Here is an 8,141-nt window from a genome sequence, read left to right as displayed (position 1 = left end):
TGAATGAGGATAATAAATTCGAGTCTTTCATAGTTACGTCAAATCTTATTTGATACTTCAAAATCAAATAAGATTCAAATGCGGTGTCAACTAATAATTTGACTTTTTGAAATTGATTTCCTAGTTACTTTGAACTAAATATAGTGAGAAATAAGAGAATAAATGTGAGATAGTTACTTGTTAAAAACCACAATGAAGAGAGAGAAAAAATTACACATGATCAACATAAGTCTTAAAACGTGAAAATGTTAGGTAAATAGTGGAAGACCATTATACCAGACTCGGTTATCCGAGTCTAACTGAGTACGACAACTAAAGCATAATTTGTAGTTAATTAAGATCATGACCGATATAATTTAGCTTTAACATTCGATCTATAAATAATCAATGTAATTGTTATTCTAGATACAAATCAATTGATGAAAATCTATTTACTCCTTTCAATTTATATTTAAACTTTCATATATATTTTCCTTACATTTGTAATTATCAAAATTTTCGTCTGACTCAATACTCTAAAAAATAAACCCAATCAATCCATAATTGAAGAATAAAATGACTTCCTTAATTAACATAATGGTTGAAATAAACAAAAGTCCCATGTTAAAAGGCCAAGCCAGTCGTCACCATATCTTTAATAAATGATGATATGTTCGTATTTCAAAGTCTCAAGGAATAAAAGAAAATAATGTTTAAATATTTGATAATCGTTTAGTACGGTGTGATTTGGTTGACAAAAGTGAAAAATGGAATCCCACTGTCTTCTATCGTATATTTAATGCTCCTAAAATTCCATGCCATATAATTATAAATTTCACATCGCTTTCATATCCGAAAGATACACTTGAACAAAAAACAAAGGGGTGATTGGTGACTCATCAAGTATAGAGCTTAAGAAAGGCAATCAAGGTTGTATTAGCCATTTACTTTTGCTTAGCCTTAATCAGAATGTGAGAGAAAATTCAAGTTTAATGGTTGCTTTCACTAATAGCTGTTTTTAAGTCAAATTTTGATGACATTGTTTCACTTTCCACTTTATGAAATATGACAAATTTCTAAATAGGACTCGAAAATAAAAACACCACCACAAATTAAGCCACCAAGTTCTAACCATCAAAATGATCCAAATATTATGTGTATTAATTCAAAGCTTAATTAATTTCCTTTAGCATGTTCACGATCTATAGGCCCTTAAATATATTTAATAGATATATAATATGCTCTCGGTCTAGTTCGAAATCATTATGCCCCATTTTTTGTTATAGCTAACTGCTAGCAACTATAGCTTATACTGCTCATGCATGATGCAAGCATCCAAAATTATTACTATATAAATTGACCATTAATTGTGTAAATGTATGACTATGTATTCAGTGCTTTTTGACTAATTAATGTGCTGATGGCATGCTCTTTAATTGATATATTGTATATCTATTTTTTTTAATGAAATGTTAAAACTACGCTTAAAAACTACACTTACAATTATAAAATTTTGAGTTTCAACTTATAATAAATATTTATTTAAAAATATTGATATTTTTTCATTTAATTATACTTTACTGACATTTATGTTTTTAATTTAGTACATAAAAATATACAATTGATCTTATTTGATTAGCCGTAACTATTTGAGTAAATCATTCTTCATCTTATAATCTATTAGAAACATAAGGTAAATTCTTTAATTTTATTCAAATTTTCACCGCATATAAGGCTTAAGGGTCAAATCGTGTGAGTCATTAACCACTCGTATTAGTAAAAATACATAATGTTTATTTTAATTAACTCATTTACTATTGGTTATATTGGTTATAGATAGAATTACATTCGTGTGTATATTTATTAACTATCGGATGATAAAAATATATATTTATTTTATCCACATTTACTTATTAAGCGATCTATCTTGCGTCTGTTGTAGATTTTATCTGTGGGTGTATATTTTTTTACTATATTTATTAGTTCATTTGAATACTATTAAAGGTAAAAATAATTATTTTTATAATTATTAAGAAAATTAGTTTAATACAATAATTTTTCTAATTTTTAAATTAAATATAATAAAAAATTTACTAATTTTTTTATCTGAAATGTCAAACACCTGCCGCCGGTATTAAATATTTTATTATTAAAATTTAAGGTTAATTTTTTTTATTTAAAACTCACCAAATGAATGTCTAGTAAGAGACATTCGCTTATCATGAAGTCATCAATCAAGTACTTTCAAGAATCAAGATGGATGTCATGTATGCAAGGTAAGCTAGCATAAGTATTCATCTGTGTGCATGATTGAAATTTCAAATTAACCCGTGCATTCGCACTTGTGCATCGATGTATATTTTCTAATAAATTACACTTTTTCTATATATAATTGATAAAATATATAATATATATATTATTTTAGTAAAGATACATTTTTAATTAAATAAGAGTCTATTTTTCTACGTGGTTTAAAAAATAAATAAATCAACTTATATAATTTGAAAATGTATCGTCAAAGGAAAATATTTAAACAAATGTGAAGCAGATAAAACTTAAGCAAATTTCAAGAGAGAATTTTTTTAAATGTCCAATCTCACATGTGATAGTCAATTTGCATTACTCTAAGTAATTATTTAAATTGTGTATATTAATAACAATTTATCTTATGTATTAAAGTACAATCTCATTAGTAAAAATTTATATGGTATATGAAAGGTATTTAAAAATAAAATTAGATTGTAATTATTTTGCTTTTGTTGGCATATTTTGTGTTTCAAAAGCTTGAAATGAATTCAATTTTGCTTCTTAATAAAAGTAATTTAAAAATTATATCAATGATAACTTGTCACATGTACGATAGTTATTTTGTGATTTTATTAGTGACAACTTGTCATATATTTGATAATTCAATCTCATATATATGTGGTAATATGTCCCATATATGATAATTATTTCAAAATATTTATTAGTGCCACTATGTTTAGTATATGACAATTCAATATCGTTAATGATAATTTGTCAATTGTATGATTGTTATTTTGAAATTTTTTATCAGCGAAAACTTGTTATATATATGATAATTCAATATCAATAGTGATAACTTGTCTTGTATATAATTGATATTTTATAACTTTTTAGTATCAATTTGTCTCATGAATGATAGTTATTTTCAAAATCATATCAGTGAGAACTTGTCATGTGTATGATAGCTTAATTTCATTAGTGACATCTTGTCCCGTATATGATACTTATTTGAAAAATATTTATTAGTAACAATATGTCTTGTGTATGATAGTTAAATATTTTGTAATTTTTGTAGTGTTAACTTATCCGATGTATAATGGTTAATATTATAAAAAATTTATTCGTGATAATTTGTCTTGTGTATCATAGTTTAATTTCATTAATGATAATTTGTCTCGTGTATGATAGTTTAATTTCATCAATGACAATTTATCTCGTGTATCCTAGTTATTTGAAATTTTTTATTAGTGATAACTTCTCCCGCATACGATAATTTAATCCCATCAGTTTTTATTAATGATAACTTCTCAAATTTTCAAAATCTATGTTTGAGTTTTTAATTTTCAGTTTTAGGAACAAATTTCAATTGCTTATTTTGTTTGAATTGAATCACCCTTTTTACTCCATCACTTTATAAATTCACCAAACATAAAAAGTACTCAGACATACAAAAAATAAAATAAAACTAAATTTTAATTTAATTATTTTAAAATAATAAAATTATTATAAAATTATAATTTATTTAATATTTTTTAGTAATAGTGGTTAAAAGTGATAGTTGTAGATGACTAACGTAATACGACCGTTGACTAATAGCAACCAAAGAATAATACTATGTGAAAATTGTTACAACACCCAGCCTTCTTTCATACTCCCTCTAACCTCCAATACATTCACATTCTCTAAAATAAATATTTGAACTATCTCATAGAGAAAAGAAAATAATTAGATACAAACTTAAAGTAATTTTGACCGATGTAAATTGTAACGAAAAAAATTAGATATAGTGATAAATACCTTGAACTATCTCTTCCTTTAAATTTCCAAGCTATGTGAGACTATTTCAACATATATAATATTAATCAACTCTAACGATCTCCACATTTATTAAAAATTATATATTATTAACTTTCACTGTCCACACTAACAATCACAGTTTAAAAAAACTATTATACTCCATATAAAAAGGTATACTACACTTGAAGGTTAAACACTCTAATTATTTATTTTACTTGTAGAAACCAAGTTGAAATTTTTATGTGCAACTTCTATGTTGACTTTCTAAGAAGTTCTTCAGTAGTTGACATAAATTCACAACACACCTTGCATCAATGTCAATCAATGCTTATCTACTAATCAACACATTGTGAAATCATGATTGTATCAAAACAAAATTGACTTGAATTTTTCATTAGGCAAGTATGATTCTTTCATAAAATTTCTCTATTTCAAATTTCATAACGGAATTTGACATACTATAATTGTGCAACAGGTATGTCTCAGGAAAGAGAGGTGAGCCAAAAAGGACCACTTAATAACTAAATCTTCCCTAGCCAAAACATTTCCAAACCACACTTTAACAGTATAACCATTATTTTATGATGCGACAAATGAGACAAATCTGTAACCATAAAGGATACTAAGAACTCTATTTCTTTAGACCAAATCAAAAGCTTTGATACCAAATGTGGGAAAATTAACAAATAGAGAAATTTAAATAACATTGAAAACACAAGAAAATAAGATGAAAACTCAAAAACTAGAGAAAAAGCTACAACTATTGTCTAATGACAATCAAATAATAACAATATGTGAGAATTGTTACAACGCTTAGACTTATCTCATAACCTCACATGACCTCTAGCATACTCACACTCTCCAAAGAAAATTTTAAAATACACCTCACAACACTCTAACATAAGATTATAAGAGAAAAAAAAGAACATGATACAAACTTTCAGTGTTTTTGATTGGTGCGAATTATAATGAAAAATCTAAAGTCATATATATAACAATGAACTTCTATTCCTTTATAATTTCAAACAACGTGAGACTATTTCAACATATATAATATCAATCAATTCTAACAAAAAGACCATTGATAATTAGTGGTGGTGGTAGTTGTTGTGTGATCAACGGTGGCAGGAGTGGTTGACGATAGTGCAGGTAGATGGGTGGTTGGTGGTGATATCTGAGATGGTGGTTGAGGTGGTGGTCAGAGGTGGGTGGTTGGAGGTGGTGGTCGATGGTTGTTGGAGTATTTTTACGTCTACTAATAGTAACATAATTTTAAACAAAAACAAAAATAATAAAAACTATTTTTATAATTTTGATTTTTAAAGACAAACTATTTTAAAATTTAACAACAAAAAAAATAACTCAGTTCTATTGTACTCAAACATAATCAGAAATTCACAATCATACCGGAAGGATTAATATAAAATTTTAATTTTAAGAGTTTGGTTTCTAATAAACAACTTTATCAGCTCGAATTTTTCCCATGACATATTGTGGAGCTTTAGCGTAGTGACATCAGTCAAATCCTAAAGTTTTGTTTGCAATGGTTTTTTGTTTTATATTATGAAATTTTCAAACACTAAAATTAGCTATAATTTTAATTTTGAGTTTTAAATTTTAGTTTTCAATTTTAATTCTTAGTTTTGAGTTTTTATTTATTTAAAATCTTATTATGAATTTATTAAATATAAAAAATATTGACACATATAAATAATTAAAAATTAAAAAATTAAAAATAATTTTTTTAAAATATTTTAAATTATAATTTATTTAATTATAATAATTTAATAGTAGTTGAAGTAGTAGTTGTGGAAGCTGACTATCACGATGTTATTCAGCCATGAAAGACGACTGCAACAATAAACAAACAATAGTTGATAGTCGAAAGTAGCGATCGGAGCGTGACCGATATGGTGACAAAAATGGTGAATAGGGGTGGGAGATGATGGTGGTGATGGCAATCAGAGATCATAGTTAATGGTAGACAATGGTGAGAAGAGGTGAGTGATTGGTAGTGATTGCGAGAGGTACTCCGAGATTGTCGTAGCGGTTTTCAGAAGTGGATGATTGCGGTGATTGATGGTTGTTATATTAGTATTTAACTATTTATGTCTATAGTGACATATTAATTTTAAAACAAAAACTAAAATTATATACATATATGTATTAGTTCTAAGCAGAAATTATTTTGAAATAAATAAAAAATCAAATGAAGCTCATTTTACTCAACAAATTTTGATTTTAAAATCCCCAAAGAGATCATAATTTTTTAATTTTAATATTGTGAACTTAAAATAAATCCTGTTTTGGTTCGTAGGGTTAGTAATAGACCCCGATTACATGCTAGGTTCGCTACAGTAAAGCCCAAATTGGTCTGGCTTGATTTGGACCTCAACAAGAAAATTTACTCTATATCATTATTGTTATATTTATACCTCACAATATTTAAAAAAAGTCAACTTTACTATCCTTGATTTTTTTTTTATAAACTCAATTATTTTTTCATCATTCAAATATTTCCGTCACTATCAATTCAAATTTTTTAGTATGCAAAAGTTTTTCAGAAAACTTAATTTATGTTTCTTAGTAATTAAAAAAAAAAATTCGAAAGTTTTTTGATAATATTTTTTAATTTCTAAAAACCATGGGGTTCCAAATTTTTCGAAATACCAGAAAATTTGTAAAAAATTTTACAGAATAAACTTTTAGGACCGAAAAACTTGAAAACAGTTTTTCATAGTGTAATTTACGTATCAGAAAACTTAAAAAAAGTAAAATTTTAACACTCATTTATGTACAAAATTGAAATGGCATTGTGAGTGAAAATAAAAACTTTTAATATTTTTATGAAAATAAATACGTCGTTTCATAATATTTGTAGGGGGTATGAATATAATATGAAGAGTATAGAGTAAAATTTTCCCTCAAAATTTGTCAATTGGATCCTTTTAGATTTGGGCTTAGTTTTCTTATTAATTAATTTATTGAGAATTGTACTGCGCACCCCTCCACTTTTACCTCCCACCCCCCAACTATAAGTAAAAGACCATACTGCCCCTAATTTTAACTATAAAATCCTAAAAAAAATTAACTTTCCTTTTTTTTCCCATTTGTTCGAAACTCTGAAACATCCGATTCTCCCACCCTACCAAATATTCGAACCTTTCACACATTCGAAGTGAAAAAGTAAGGATTTTTCGAACCTTTCCTTGAATGTTAAACATTCGAAGCCTTTTTTTTCCAGATTTTTCCAAAACCTTCGAACATTTCGTTGAATGTTAAACTTTTGAAGCCTTGTTTTTCCAGATTTTTCTAAACCTTCGAACCTTTCCTTGAATCTTAAACTTTCGAAGCCTTTCTTTTTCCAGCTTTTTCCAGACATTCGAAACTTTCTATGAATGTCAAACCTTCGAAGCAAGTTTTTTCCAGAAATGCTCAACCTTTCGAACCTTTCCTTGAACTTGAAACATTCGAAGTTCAAAAGTTTCGAAGGTTTCCTTGAAGGTGAAATATTCGAAATGTAAAAGATTCGAGCATTTCGGAAAGATTCGAAAAATTGGGCTTCGGAACTTTGAGATTGATGGAAAGTTTCGAAATTAGGTTTCGAAAGTTTGGTTTCCCAGTGAAATTTTCGAAATGTTATTTGGGTTTTTTAAATTTTTTTTCATTTGTTTTTAATATTGGTATATTGATATATTGCAGTGCCTAGAATGAGAGGTGCCTTTGGTCAGATTATTCGTAACATCATAGGTGACAGACGTGATGATGTAGAGAGAATTCCACCAACAGCATCAAACAGACGACGCAACGAAGCAAATCGTCCTATTAGGCAGCGTCGTCGAAGACAACAGGAGGTTCAGGACGATGATGTTGACTCCACCGAGCATGCACATATGGAGGAGGATGTCCCTCAGCCGCCACAGATGGAGCAGACCGCTGATGATACTCCTGATACTTCTGCACATCCTGACGCTGATGAGTCCGATGATGCTGATGATATTGATGAGCAGGATCAGCAGACGGGATTTCCCGGAGGACCGACAGTGACATCTTTGTTGACACAGTATGAGCATCACGTGGCTCGGAGGTTATGGGAAGGAGAGGTATTAAATTAATTT

The sequence above is a fragment of the Cicer arietinum genome, chromosome 1 (genome assembly GCF_000331145.2).
Source record: "Cicer arietinum cultivar CDC Frontier isolate Library 1 chromosome 1, Cicar.CDCFrontier_v2.0, whole genome shotgun sequence".
NCBI lineage: Eukaryota > Viridiplantae > Streptophyta > Magnoliopsida > Fabales > Fabaceae > Cicer > Cicer arietinum.
The sequence above is the reverse complement of the archived record's forward strand: the minus strand, read 5'-3'. Positions refer to the sequence as shown.